We start from the raw sequence: 15,643 nt of genomic DNA, 5'->3' as shown, positions 1-15,643 counted from the left end.
AACAGCAGAATACAGGAAATAATAAAGATTAGAACAGAAATCAATGCTATCTAAACAAAAAAAAAAAAACACAAAAAACAGAAAAGATCAATAAGACCAGGAGCTGGTTCTTTGAAAGAATTAACAAAATTGATAAAACACTAGCCAGTTTGATCAAAAAGAAAAAGGAAATGACCTAAATAAATAAAATCAAGAATGAAAGGGGAGAGATCATAACCAATACAGCAGAAATACAAATAAGAAGAAGAATACTATGAGCAATTATACACCAATAAAATGGGGAATCTGGAAGAAATGGACTAATTCCTAGAAACATATAAACTACCAAAACTGAAACAAGAAGAAACAGAAAATTTGAACACACCCATAACCAGTAAAGAAATTGAATTAGTAATAAAAAAAATCTCCCGGGGCGCCTGGGTGGCTCAGTCGGTTAAGCGGCCGACTTCAGCTCAGGTCATGATCTCGCGGTCCGTGAGTTCGAGCCTCGTGTCGGGCTCTGTGCTGACAGCTCAGAGCCTGGAGCCTGTTTCAAATTCTGTGTCTCCCTCTCTCTGACCCTCCCTCGTTCATGCTCTGTCTCTCTCTGTCTCAAAAATAAATAAACGTTAAAAAAAATTTTAAAAAAAAATCTCCCAAAAAACAAGAGTCCAGGGCCAGATGGCTTTCCAGGGGAATTCTACCAAACATTTAAGGAAGAGTTAACACATGTTCTCTTGAAACTGTTCCAAAAAATAGAAATGGGAGGAAAACTTCCAAACTCTTCTAGGAAGCCAGCATTACCTTGATTCCAAAACCACACAAAGACCCCTTTAAAAAGGAGAACTATAGACCAATTTCCCTGATGAACATGGATGCAAAAATCCTCAACAAGATATTAGCCAACCGGATCCAACAATACATTAAAAAAATTATTCACCATGACCAAGTTGGATTTATACCTGGGATGCAGGGTTGGTTCAATATCCACAAAACAATCAATGTGATTCATCGCATCAATAAAAGAAAGGACAAGAACCATATGATCCTCTCAATAGATGCAGAGAAAGCATTTGACAAAATACAGCATCCTTTCTTGATTAAAACCCTCAAGAAAGTAGGGATAGAAGGATCATACCTCGAGATCATAAAAGCCATATATGAAAGATCCAACATTAATACCATCCTCAACAGGGAAAACTGAGAGCTTTCCCCCTAAGGTTAGGAACAAGACAGGGATGTCCACTCTTGCCACTGTTATTCAACATAGTATTGGAAATCTTAGCCTCAGAAATCATACGACACAAAGAAATAAAAAGCATCCAAACTGGCCAGGAAGAGGTCAAACTTTCACTCTTCACAGATGACATGATACCCTGTATGGAAAACCCAAAAGATTCCACCAAAAAAACTGCTAGAACTGATCCATTAGTTCAGCAAAGTTGCAGGATATAAAATCAATGCACAGAAATCGGTTGCATTCCTATACACCAGCAATGAAGCAACATAAAGAGAAATCAAGGAATCGGTCTCATTTACAACTGCACCAAAACCCATAAATACCTAGGAATAAATGTAACCGAAGAGGTGAAAAATCTATACACTGAAAACTATAAAAAGCTTATGACAGAAATTGAAGAAAACACACACACACACACAAAATGGGAAAATATTCCATGCTCCTGGAAGAACAAATATTGTTAAAATATCAATACTACCCAAGGCAATCTACATATTTAACGCAATCCCTATAAAAAAAAAAAAAAAAAAAACACCAGCATTCTTCACAAAGCTGGAACACTCCCAAAATTTGTATGGAACCACAAAAGACCCTGAATAGCCAAAGCAATCTTGAAAAACAAAACCAAACCAGGAAGCATCACAATCCTGGACTTCAGGCTGTATTACAAAGCTGTAATCATCAAGACATTATGGTACTGACACAAAAACAGACTCTCAGATCAATGGAACAGAATACAGAACCCAGAAATGGACCCACAAACATATGGCCAACTAATCTTTGACAAAGCAGGAAAGAATATCCAATGGAATAAAGACAGTCTCTTCAGCAGGTGGTGCTGGGAAAACTGGACAGCGACATGCAGAAGAATGCATCTGGACCCCTTTCTTACACCATACACAAAAATAAACTCAAAATGGATGAAAGACCTAATGTGAGACAGGAAGCCATCAAAATCCTTGAAGAGAAAGCAGACAAAAACCTCTTTGATCTTGGCCGCAGCACCTTCTTATTCAACACGTCTCCAGAGGTAAGGGAAAGAAAAGCAAAAATGAACTATTGGGACCTCATCAAAATAAAAAGCTTCTGCACAGCGAAGGAAACAATCAGCAAAACTAAAAGGCAACTGACAGAATGGGAGAAAATATTTGCAAATGACATATCAGATAAAGGGTTAGTATCCAAAATCTGTAAAGAACTTATCAAACTCAACCCAAAACACAAATAATCCAGTGAAGAAATGGGCAAAAGCCATGAATAGACACTTCTTCAAAGGAGACATCCAGATGGCCAACTGACACATGAAAAAATGCTCGACATCACTCATCATCAGGGAAATACAAATCAAAACCACAATGAGATACCACCTCACACTTGTCAGAATGGCTAACTCAGGCAACAACAGATGTCGGAGAGGATACAGAGAAAGAGCATCTCTTTTGCACAGTTGGTGTCAATGCAAACTGGTGCAGCCACTCTGGAAAACAGTTTAGAGGTTCCTCAAAAAAGTAAAAGTAGAACTATCCTACGACCTGGCAATTGCACTACTGGGTATTTATCCAATGGATACAGGTATGCTTTTTCAAAGGGGCACATGCACCCCAATGTTTATACCAGCACTATCAACAATAGCAAAGAATCAAAGAGCCCAAATGTCCATCAGTGGATGAATGGATAAAGATGTGGTATGTATGTATGTATACACACACACACACACACACACACACACACACAATGGGGTATTACTCGGCAATCAAAAAGAATGAAATCTTGCCATTTGCAACTACGTGGATGGAACTAGAGGGTATTATACTAAGCGAAATTAGAGAAAGACAAATATCATATGACTTCACTCATATGAGGACTTTAAGATACAAAACAGCTTAACACAAGGGAAGGGAAGCAAAAATAATATAAAAACAGGGAGGGGGACAAAACATAAGAGACGCTTAAATATGGAGAACAAACAGAGGGTTACTGGAGGTGTTGGGGGGGGGAATGGGCTAAATGGGTAAGGGGCATTAAGGAATCTACTCCTGAAATCATTGTTGCACTATATGCTAACTTGGAAGTAAATTTAAAAAATAAATTAAATTAAATGGAGAAAAAAAAAGATTCACAATGCCCACTGGCATATTAAAGGCTCAGAAAACCTGCAGTAAAGAAAACTTACACCTATGTTTAAACTAGAGTTTCCTAAAAGAATTGGACTTCAGGAATCTTATTTCTCACAACATTTATTAACATCTGGTGGAGCCAGTGTCTGCACACTTTGTTCCATTTTCACCCCACATAGAGATGTTCTATCAGTCAGTCCACATAGTGACAACAGAGCAAAATTTCCTCCAGCTAGGATTGTAAGTGCTCAGTATAGTCTGAAGAGCCAGTAGTTTTTTGTTTCTCAGATGTTGCAATTTCACTCCTCAACCAGCATGGTAGCACATATCACATAGCATCAGGTTGCATCTTGTACATGACATAATGGCTCTTGGGCTTTGATGCCAGGTGTATGAACAAACCATGGCAGCTCATGCAGCATTGACCATATTAGGTCTCAGAGTAAATTCATTGAACTGGGTGTAACTGACTTGAATGTTCTACCATGAACAGGCTATTCCTCATATTTGGGGCTAGTTTGCTACTGAGCAATTACAAAGGCTACCTCTTGTCTTGCGAATAAAAGCTAATTAAAATAAGCCAATTACTGAGTGACCATCAAGAGCCAAGCTCTGCCCCATGCAGTGTCCACTCTGCCCTCCTCTGGATAAACCCTCTTCCTCGCATTGGCAAAGGTAGCCTGGCAGTACCCTTGCTAATTCTTTCTCGATTCCTCACCCTGAATGTCCTCCAAGACCTGGTGGAGGAAAGGTGTATGATAAGGCTTGAAAGATACTCTAGAACAGCTATTCCCAATTCTTGAGAAGATATGGGCCCTTTCTAACATCAAAATATTTCACAGACCTCAGCATCATTGAGGATATGTTTTGAGTACCTGATAACTGAGAAAACATGGAACAAAAAGTTAACTAAATTCAGTAATTATTTAAAACAGGATGCTTCCCCTGGCAAGACACAGAAATCTAGATTCAACCTGGCTTTAACAAGAAGGATACATATATTTCTTATCTCATACAACAAAAAGGGTCAGAGGAAGGACTGCAGAGAGAGCTGATGCACCAAATCAGTATTGTCATCGTGACCCCAGGGCCTTCCTATCATGCAACTCTGTCTTCTCACTGTGGTTTTCATCCCCAGACTGGCAGCACAACAGCTGTGGCACTCCAGCTGCCACACTAAGACACACATCTGAAAGTTAAGAAAATCTATCTCTTCCTGTAGTTCTCTTTTATGGAAGGGAAAGTGTCCCCCAGAAGCCTCTTGGAAACCTTTCCCTCAAGTTTCATTGGCCTAAATATGTGCATATGCCCATTGATGGACCAATAATGAGCCCAGAATAGGACTAGACTGAAACAGATCAGGCTCACTCTTAGAGCTGGGAGTGAGGTTCATTTCTCTCAGGCTTTTGGCTGCATGGAAACAGGGTAGGTGCCTGGGGAGGGGAGGAAATCAGGGTTCCGTTATGAAGGGAAGAATACATGTCAGGCAAGCAAACAATAGTGCCTGCCTCTTTCTTTTAAGTGAATTTGTAGTTCACTAACGTGCATTTGAAAAATAAGAGTGAATATATGTGTGGTAGTGTGATATATTCATCTATAAGTGAATGGCTGTATGGACTCTGCCAAAATTCTTTCAGGGCAAGTGCCATAATATTCAAGTAGAAATGGTTTAAATAATTGTAGTTTACTTTTCTCACATACTTTTCTCTAAGGTAGATCATTCCAGGATTGGTTCAGTGGCTCACCAATGTGAGCACTCTGGACCAGCTACTCAATGATTCCCTTGGCTTTCTCCTCATAGTCACAAAGTGGTTGTTGTTGTTCCATATACCTAACCCCTAGAAGATAAGGAAGGAAAGAGAAGAGAGGGAAGGGGAGGGGAGGAACAGAGGGAGATAGGGAGAGCATCTCTCTTCAAAGAATTCTCTTAGACTATAGATGCTGGAGAGGATGTGGAGAAACAGGAACCCTCTTGCACTGTTGGTGGGAATGCAAATTGGTGCAGCCGCTCTGGAAAGCAGTGTGGAGGTTCCTCAGAAAATTAAAAATAGACCTACCCTATGACCCAGCAATAGCACTGCTAGGAATTTATCCAAGGGATACAGGAGTACTGATGCATAGGGGCACCTGTACCCCAATGTTTATAGCGGCACTCTCAACAATAGCCAAATTATGGAAAGAGCCTAAATGTCCATCAACTGATGAATGGATTAAGAAATTGTGGTTTATATACACAATGGAATACTACGTGGCAATGAGAAAAAATGAAATATGGCCTTTTGTAGCAACGTGGATGGAACTGGAGAGTGTGATGCTAAGTGAAATAAGCCATACAGAGAAAGACAGATACCATATGGTTTCACTCTTATGTGGATCCTGAGAAACATAACAGAAACCCATGGGGGAGGGGAAGGAAAAAAAAAAAAAAAGAGGTTAGAGTGGGAGAGAGCCAAAGCATTAGAGACTGTTAAAAACTGAGAACAAACTGAGGGTTGATGGGGGGTGGGAGGGAGGGCAGGGTGGGTGATGGGTATTGAGGAGGGCACCTTTTGGGATGAGCACTGGGTGTTGTATGGAAACCAATTTGACAGTAAATTTCATATATTAAAAAATAAAATTAAAAAAAAAAAAAAAATAAAATAAAATAAAATAAAAAAAAAAAAAAAAAAAAAAAAAACAACAAAGAATTCTCTTAGTCTAGACTTTTCTTAATTCAGAGCTTGAGGCAAAGACTTGTGTGCAGGTATTTGGTTAGGATATGTGATTCCCTAATAAAGAATAGGAGTCGCAGATAAGGGCAGTGAAACAGGAATGGAAAGAAAGCCAATGCAGATGCATTACTGATGTGGTCACCTCTGTGAGAAAGTGGTACTCAAACCTATTGGGACTTTCTGAGAAGCCTTATGAACTACATCTCATAATTGTCCATTCAGGAGACAGAAGGAGAAAGGCTTTATCACCTCTGACCTCCTAGTGGCCAAGGTCTGCCCCACAGGTATTAAGTTCCCCTGACACCACCAGGTTATGCTTATATGAGGGCAGAGAACAGAGTTTCCATGGATTTCCAGGGCTGCAGCATCAGAGGAGCTCTAAAACAGGAAGTAAGGACTATACTGCCTGGGCCCAGATGAGACCCTATCAACTGCAAAGATGGGCACTGACTTACACAGAGCTGGTCACCCCAGCAGAGGGGCTGAGGGGATTTTGAAACAGTACACAAGCAATGTCCAATACAGTTTATTTTTCATTTAGTGAAGAAAATCATTTCCTGAAGTTCTCAGCAGACACCCTCTACCTACCTACAAATGCCTACCTACAAATGCAAAGGAGGCTATGAATGTGTATATTTGTCATTTTTATCCTCTAGAGTAAAAGGTAGGTTTTGCCAGCAAGAGGGTGGGATATATATTCCTGATTAGTGAAGGAGTTCTTATTAACTCCTTGTTAAAATTCTGTGCCCAAGGAAAAGAAAGAGGAACAAAACAAGAGAAAGCCACCAGAATGTTAACAGCAGAGACCAGTGGCTGTCCCCAGCATCTCATCTCCCACAGTAACAGAATATTTGGGACAACGCATATCTGCTCAAAACAATGACTGTCATTCCCAGCCTCCTTGACAGCCAGGTTGGACATGTGACTCAGGTGTACACAATGCAATGGAGCAGATGTAACGTGTTTAACTTCAGAATAAGAGGCTATTTGGAGCCATAGTGAGGAAGAGGAATAATGGAGAAATGATAACACTTTGTTCTGCTTCTATTTGGTTCCATGCCGGGTCTGTTGCCTAGATTTCATTTTTGATCCTCACATCAACCTATGGGGAAAGTAGTATTATCTCTGTTTTACAGTTTAGAAAACTGAAGCTCAAATAGACATTTGAAATTTACTTTAAAGACAGAGTCATGTAAGAGTGGCAAGGTTATTTCCCTTAGCAACTTCCCTGTGTTTCAGCACACTTCCCTCAACCCTCCTCTCTCAGTGGTGTCCCCAGGTCTTTCCTTTCCCCTACCCATTCCCATAGTAGTAAGAGCCACTCCCTAGGAAAGCAACTACAAAGACCAAGTACCTCAAAGCAAAAGACTGAGGATTTTTTCCCAAGGAGGTTTTTCTGCTAATGGAAACAAAGTTAGACCCCACAGGAGAAAGAGGAGGAAGAGGAAGCATGGGACAAGTGAGACACATGGGAAAGGAGGGGAAATTTAGTCCTGCCTGGAGAGGGGATTGGTGGGGTTTTTCTACCTCAGTGACCAGGGAACTGAGAGTAAGCTGAATCCTGCTCAGTGTCACCAATCTGAGAGCACTCCCAGGTCCTCCCTGCCTCAACTGGCTCACTATCTTCGTGAAACCAACCATCTAGGGGCCCCTGGGTGGCTCAGTTGGTTAAGCAACGAACTCTTGATTTCAGCTCAGGCCATGATCTCACAGTCATGACATTGAGCCCCATGTCAGACTCCATGCTGGGTGTGGAGACTGCTTAAGATTCTCTCTCTCTCTCTCTCTCTCTCTCTCTCTCTCTCTCTTCACCCTTTCCCCTCTCCCCCTCCCCTGCTTGCTCACTCTCTCTCTCTCTCAAAACAAAACCAAACCAGCCATCTAACAATTTCAACCCCTCCATGTGGCAGATGGCCAGAAGGGAAGGCCCTCCCCTATTCAAAGATGTACTCAAAAAAACCAATTGAATAGTTCCCTATGAGCCAAGAGAGCAGTGGAAAAGATGGGAAGAACCAACCAAGTTTGGACATGGAGAGATGCTCAGAGACTTCACAGGTGAGATGGAGCTTTAGCTCAGCACACCTTAAGAAAGTATGTTCTCAGGGTGCCTGGGTGGCTCAGTTGGTTAGGCATCGACTTTGGCTCAGGTAATGATCTCACAGTTTGTAAGTCCTAGCCCTGTGTTGGGCTCTGTGCTAACAGCTCAGAGCCTGGAGCCTGCTTTAGATTCTGTGTCTCCCTCTCTCTGTGTCCGTCCCCCACATTCATATTCTCTCTCTCTCTCTCTTAAAATAAATAAACATTAAGATCTTTTATTTAAAAAAAAAAAAGAAAGTATATTCTTAACCATAGATGAATAAAGGAAATTCTCAGCTATGCAGCTATAAGAGGGCTGGCAAGATCAGCAGAACCACAGGACTCAGAATAGGACCTGAGAATCCACAATGTGTGTGTGACTCCAGACCCCGAGTCCCATTGGGACCAACACTGTATTTCCCAACAGCTGTTGAAGAAGAGCAGTATTTACTGTTCCAAGATCATTACAGGGAGAAATTCAGCCCAGCTCCTCCTAGTCCTCCTAGACTGAAAAACTGAAAGGTTATTTTATACAGCAAGCGAATGCCAACTCAAAGGAACTGGTCAGTAAAAATAATCACAATTTTACTAAATTAAAGTGTATGAAAATAGAGTATAGTTGAATAGAATCCATAAAAAGAAGGTTCAGATGTGCATACCAAAAGAACTTGAGCTTCTGCATGTAAAAGCTTAGCTATGGTTATAGAAAGTCAGCTAAGTCCAATTCTAGACAAAACCTGAAATGGTAAGTAAGCAAGGGAGACTTTGCAAGGACTTAATAAGGAAAACAAATTCTCTCACATATCAAGAAGCTTCAAAGTTGAGTTTCAAAGTTGGTTATTCGGCAACTCTACAAAGCCCTCAAGGAACCAGATTCCTTCCTTTTTCCCACTCCCATCCTCATCTTACTTTCTCTCCTCACCCATCCCCTACATGGTCCCAAGGAGGCTGCCCTAGTCCCAGGTGTGAAGTGGTACCATGCCAACAACATCATCCCAAAACAGAAAAATTGGGCACCGTTTCCTCCTGTGCAACTCTTTTGAAAATCAAGGAAAACTTTTCCCAGAATCCCACCCCAGAGCAGACTTCAATTCATTGGCCACACTGGGTCACATGCCCACCTTTAAACCCATCCCTGGCAAGCAGATGGAGAGTCTATTATTGGTTTAATCAAGCAACCCCTGAGCACTGGGTTAAAAAAAAAAAAAATCAAGGTCTGATTAACAAGGAAGAAAAGGGGGAATGACTGTTGGCTAACCAGTGAGCATTTTCTGTCACAGATTTTATGTTGCAAATCAGAGAATAAATGATAGGATAGTCTACAATGAGGACAGGGTCGGTAACACCAATCAGGGGCACAGAAGAACTTCAAGATATCTGACCTAGTTACTTAGCTCAAATCCATCTTCATATATCTAATAAGTATGCTCTATGTTTCAACATCTTTAAACAAGTATTTCAGCAAGGCAGTATGGTAGACTAGGATTAGACAGACCTATGTACCAATCCTGTCCCCATGACGTGCATGTACATAAGTGACGTTTGCCGTGCCATTCCAAGGTGGCTTCTTTCTCTCATAATCTTGTGTCTATTGTGGAGATTAATAAACAAAGAATCTCAGCGTGTGATAAGTACCACAGAATACAAGGATTGAGATTACCTTTTAAATTATAATCCTAGGATTATAAATGGACTGTCCTGATTTATTTGAAGACTAATCATTGCTAAAATTATCCTACTGAATTTAGCTCTTAAACCTAGGTTGATAAGGGAATCAATCCACTCCACAGCATAGTAAGTACAAACCTAAAAATATTTTTAGCAAAGAACTGCTTCAAGATATATTTGGTTAAAACCATAATAACAAACCAAAATAAGTCCTCATCAGCAGACTAGACACACTGCTTTCTGATAAAAGTACGAGTTTAGGAGAATTTATTGACGTGAATGTTGCATTAGCAGAGACATTGCAAATGCTTACCCAGAATAAATAAAGACAGTAAATAAGTACAGAGTAACTTCCAATGTCTTCCCATCCATCTACATAACATTCTCATACTGAACTTCATGAAGTCCCATTTTTAACCTCTCACTCCTCACCTCCAAAGCCTACCATTTTCATTGCCCATCTGATAGATTGCCAGCCCCTCATTCTAACATCCAGTGATACCATGAATTGGTCCACCTAACCCTTGACCTTTACCCAGTTCATATGGAGTCCTGCATCCCATCCCCACACCTGCCCCAGTGCACAAACCTCCCCACCTGACCTACCTCCTTCCCTCCCCTCAGTCTATGCAATCCTTCCCATCCTTTCCTGAAGACAGTCAAGGCCCCCGTTCAAGGAGCCTTCTATTAAGATATAGCCCTCAAGGATCCACACAGTCTCCCTTCTGCCTCATACCATGCTTGTGCTGAGAGGATTAGGATAGCAAAAGGAGGACTCTTGAGTCAGACAATACCTGAGTTCAAATCTTGGATCCACCACTTACTAGCTCTGTGACTATGGGCAAATCCTGTCTGACATTTTTAGGTCTCAGTTTCCTCATCTTTAAAATGAGGATAATAACAGATTTCTCCACCTAGGCTTACTGAGTATTAAATAAAATAATGCAGATAAGGAGTTTTTGCATCAGGGCGCGCCTGGGTGGCTGAGTAGGTTAAGCGTCAGACTCTTGATTTCGGCTCAGGTCATGATCTCCTGGTTCGTGAGACACAGCCCCATGTCAGGCTCTGTGCCAAGGGGAAGAGCAAAAGTGAATACAGGACATCCCTGCAACCCAAAAACATGAAGGATAAACCCTAGAGGCTAAGATGGGATACAAAAACTGGAACTCCAAAACTGGGAAAGTGAAGGGAGACCCCAGGCACCAGGCAGAGAAGCACCTGTTCCAGACTGCAGCAGTAGGACTTAAACAGACTCATGTTAAGCAATGCTGCTATCATGCCATCTCTTCAACCTGATTAAAACACTGGAAGGTACACTCCAACTAAACCTTAAAGTAAATGAGAACAGGAAAGATGTGAGAGACAGAAGCTAGGAAAGTCAACCTAGAAGGAAAGGACCTCCAGAAAGGATGTCTCCAAGAGACTAGAATGACAGACTTCCAAACATGGCTGACTTAGTGTGCAATCGTGTGAGGGTCTGGGGGACAATTATGGAGAATCAGTAACAGCTACAAAGCAAACCAAGTAGTGGGGAACTAGGACAATTTGTGGCAAGTACATGAAACTAGTCATAATACACTACAATGCTCAACTGTGAATATTTGTATAGTAATAATGTAAATACTGTTAATTGAACCAAAAAGTCTGTAACAGAACTCCCCTGAGATGGTAGAGGGAAAGCAGATGGCATGGGGGTGGGGCCAGAGAACTACCTTCTCCTATCAGGCCAGTAAATAACAGTCTGCACATTTTTTAGAAACACAGAGATGTGTAGAGGTTCTCAAAGAATGGAAAATTACTGTCTTTGGAAAGAGGCTCTTTAGGGATTGTGAAGAGCAGGAGTTTCCTAAGGCAGGAGACTTACCGGTTTTTAGTACTTTCTGACTATTTATTTATTTATTTATTGAGAGGGCCCACATGCCAATGAGCATTTAGTGGGGGAGGAGCGGGGGAGGGAGAGAAAGAATCTTAAACAGACTCCACAATACAGAGCACAGTGTGCATAACCTGGGGACCCCGGGCTCATGACCTGAGCCCAAATCAAGAGTCCGATGCTCAACCCACAGAGCCACCCAGGCACCCCTTTTCTGACTTTTTAAATTAAGTGATGATATTATTTCAGTAAAATAAAATTTAAATAACAAAAAAAGAAAAATTGATCAGCACACTCTAATTTTCAACGTACTGGTTCCTCATCAACTGAGCACTAATTCATTTTTTACTTACAGATATTTTCACACTTTATTGATCAGGATCAGGGCTAACTAAAGAGCAAACAGAGAGTGAAGTGGTATCATTTCAGAGGTGCTGCAGAGGCTCCCTCAACAGTATTGGTAACATCGCCCCATGACAGCCACACTGACCTGGGCCTCCAGCAGCCCTCCCCTTAAATCCAGCTTTTTGAGGCCCTTATTGGCGCCTTGATAATTAGTGAGCATGTTAGCTCCAAGAAGAGGACAGAAGTGAACAAGACACAGTTTGGGGATGAAAATGCTGACAAGCAAAATGGTGTTAAAGAAACTGGAAAAAGAGCAAGAGCCAACCCCAGCAAGGCCAAATGTGTACTGGTAAGACAGAAGTGATAGAATTCAAGACAAAATGGGGGCCCTCTGCACAATTCTGCCAAGAGTCATCTGGGATCACATCTGGAAGACACAATCAGAGTGTGTCACTTAGGTTTATAGCGTTTTATTCCTGTAAAGCTCTTCCCATTCAGTTATCCAGTTGGAGCCTGCAGTGGTTATCCCCCAGGACAGCCCCCAGTGATCCCACTTCCTGGTATTTGCATCTTTGTGTAGTCTCTTCCCACACTGTACCAGGCTTCTGTCTTGGTCCCTGTCAGATCATTTGCACAGGGAGAATCAAGATGCCATGTCATGAACAGTCCCTAGGAAGAGGCCCATGTGGTAAGAAACCGAGGCCTCCCACCAACAGCCCCATGAGTGAGGCTGGAAGCAGATCCTCCAATTCCACCAAGCCTCCACATGACTGCAAACCCAGCAATCTTTACACTGTACTCCCTTAAGAGACTCTGAGTCAGAACCATCCACCTAAACTGATCCTGGATTCTTGACCCTCAAAAAACATAGGAGATAATAATAATTTCTTGTTTTAAGCCACTAGGGTTTGGGGAGTAATCGTTACACCAATAGATAAGCAACACCAGGTTTGACAGCCGGCCATGGTGAAATTTTTATCCCCATTTTTCAGATGAGAAAATAGAGGGCAAGAGAAGTCAAGAAATTTGTCCAAAGCCTCACAATAACTGGGAGACCTAGGTCTTGAACTCCCATCAACTTAACCATCAACTTAACTATTTCAGTGACTTCAGTATCAAAATAGTAAAGATTGTTGGTCTTCAGAACATGTAAAAATGATGCTTTAAAGAAACAAGGACATGAAAATAAACATGCTTAATGTAGCACCTTTTGCAACTGCTCAGTGCCCCAATATATCCTGCTATTTAGGTTGTGAGCAGAGGTAGGTACAAAAAGAGGAACTGTTACTCTGATCCTTGATTGGGGCTTGTTGCCAGAGTTTGGTCTTATCCTCTGCAGCACATAATTTGTGATAAAATTGGCAAGAGAATGTATGCTCCAATAACTTGGCCGATTGCATTAGGCAAACAGAGCCTTAAAGAGTATTATTTATGATAAAAGCTGACCAAGGATTCTTACATCAGAAGAATGGAGGTGGGGGAGCCCTAATGCATGTCAAACACCTGAATGCAATAAAACCCAAGGCAGAAGTATACAACGTTGACGTTCTTTTGACTTTTATTTTAGCACAAAATGTACTTTCTGTTCTTATAACCACAGGGATTTTTTTTTTTTTTTAATTCTAAGAACCATCACTTGCTCACATACAAATCCTCTATTTCTCAAGCTGAGATATTCAAGATGCCTATATGTAGCGTCAGTGTCTCCAGAAAGGGCCAGCTCAGAGGCTTGGCATTCTCCACAGGGAAAGAGAGTAAGTCAGGGACTCATCAGGTTGTCAATATCTACTGAATATCAATGGACAAGGCTTTGGAATCTCAACAACCTATGACCATCCCTTGTTTTTTCCCTCAGCTTCCCGAGGGGAGAGGAGAGCTAAGAGGAATCCAAAATATTCAGTAGGAGTAGCCTTATTCTCAAAGGCATTGCCAAGAGCTGACCCCAGGGCCAATAAAAGTTTGACCGTTTATAAAGTTTCTGGCCCATAATTTAAGGCGCGATTCCTCCATAAATAGAGTGTCTCATAAGCAGTATTTTTTGTTTGTGGTTCTAGGCTTATTAAAATAATTTTGGTGTGTCTCATTCCAATGACTTCCCAGTACACTTAGAATAAAATCTGCGGCGCCTGGGTGGCTCAGTCGGTTAAGCAGCCGACTTCGGCTCAGGTCATGATCTCACGGTCCGTGAGTTCAAGCCCCGCGTCGGGCTCTGTGCTGACAGCTCAGAGCCTGGAGCCTGTTTCAGATTCTGTGTCTCCCTCTCTCTGACCCTTCCCCATTCATGCTCTGTCTCTCTCTGTCTCAAAAAATAAATAAACGTTAAAAAAAAAATTAAAAAAAAAAAAAGAATAAAACCTAAACTCCTTACGGAGCCTAGAAGGCCCTGAATAATAGGCACTGCCAACCTCATGCAGTCTTTTCCTTATACTCTCCCAGGGTCCTTACATCCTTCAAGTACCCTTGGTTAATCACCCCTCCAGTTGGTAGTATTTCCTGCTTCCCCTACTTTATCACCCCTTTATCAGGCTGGCTCCTTCTTGTGTTCAGGTTCCTGACCACCCAGTGTAAAGAAGACTTCCTCCCCTCAGCCCATCTCATCACCTAGATTCACTTTTTGTCACTTAACACTATCAGAAAATAACATTTATTTAATTATACAATCATACCATCTGACCATTTATTGAACAGTTCCTACATGCCAAGCGCTGTTTAAGGGCTTTCACTGTATTAACTCATTTAGTCCCAGTAAAAAATCCATTATGCCCACTACAGGTGAGGAAGCCAGGACACAGGTTAAGAGCCTTGCCTGAGGTGATGCAACTACTTGGTGGTGGAACTGGGAATCAGCCCAAGAATTCGTTTCTTGTTTTTTGTCCGTCCTTCGTTGGGCTTAAGCTCTATGGGAGAAGGACCTCCGCAGGTCTCGTTCACTGCGGTATCCCAGCACAGTGCCTAGCGCACAGTAGGTGCTCAATAAATAACATTTTAATGAATGAATGAATAAGATTTCAAAGCGCTTTCCGTGCTCCCACCCTTCCATTTTCTGGGATAAGGGTGTACATGTTAGGCAATCCTCTATTAATTTGCCCCAAGTCGGTGAGTCACGTGATCTTTGCCTTCCCCCAGACCCCCAGCTAAGGCAAGGCGGTTTGAAGTATCAGAAAGTCTCCTTACCTGGGTGCGCTCATGGTGCTGAGACAGAAGGGTCCTTCAGCCCAGTCAAGCACACTGCCAGCTGGGCGTTGCAAACGTGAGGTTGCAGGAGCTCCAGGCATCTGGAACCCGGTTAAGTTCGCTTTCTCATTGTTTCTGGGTGGAAGCCGCGCCCTCCTGTGCCATCTTGGCTTCGAGGGACACTTGGAGTTTTAAAAAGCTTCAAGACGAGTGGGCTGGGCTGGTTTCTGGAGGGAAGACCCTAGCGCAGTTACCAGAAAATGTCTTAATAGGACCAGAGCCCCGGGTCTTTTCGGGCACTGTAGAGATATGGGATAGGTCTCTGAAACCGGGAGAAAGGTAAAACGCAGGGATGCCAAATATTACAATATTTTTGGTAGTAAGAAAAATTTGAAGTTTATGATTTAACCAAGGTGCATTATCTCCCAACATCAATTTACTATCTTCAGTGTTGGCTTCT

This window comes from Panthera leo, chromosome C2, assembly GCF_018350215.1.
Source record: "Panthera leo isolate Ple1 chromosome C2, P.leo_Ple1_pat1.1, whole genome shotgun sequence".
Lineage (NCBI taxonomy): Eukaryota > Metazoa > Chordata > Mammalia > Carnivora > Felidae > Panthera > Panthera leo.
This window is presented reverse-complemented; position numbering follows the sequence as displayed.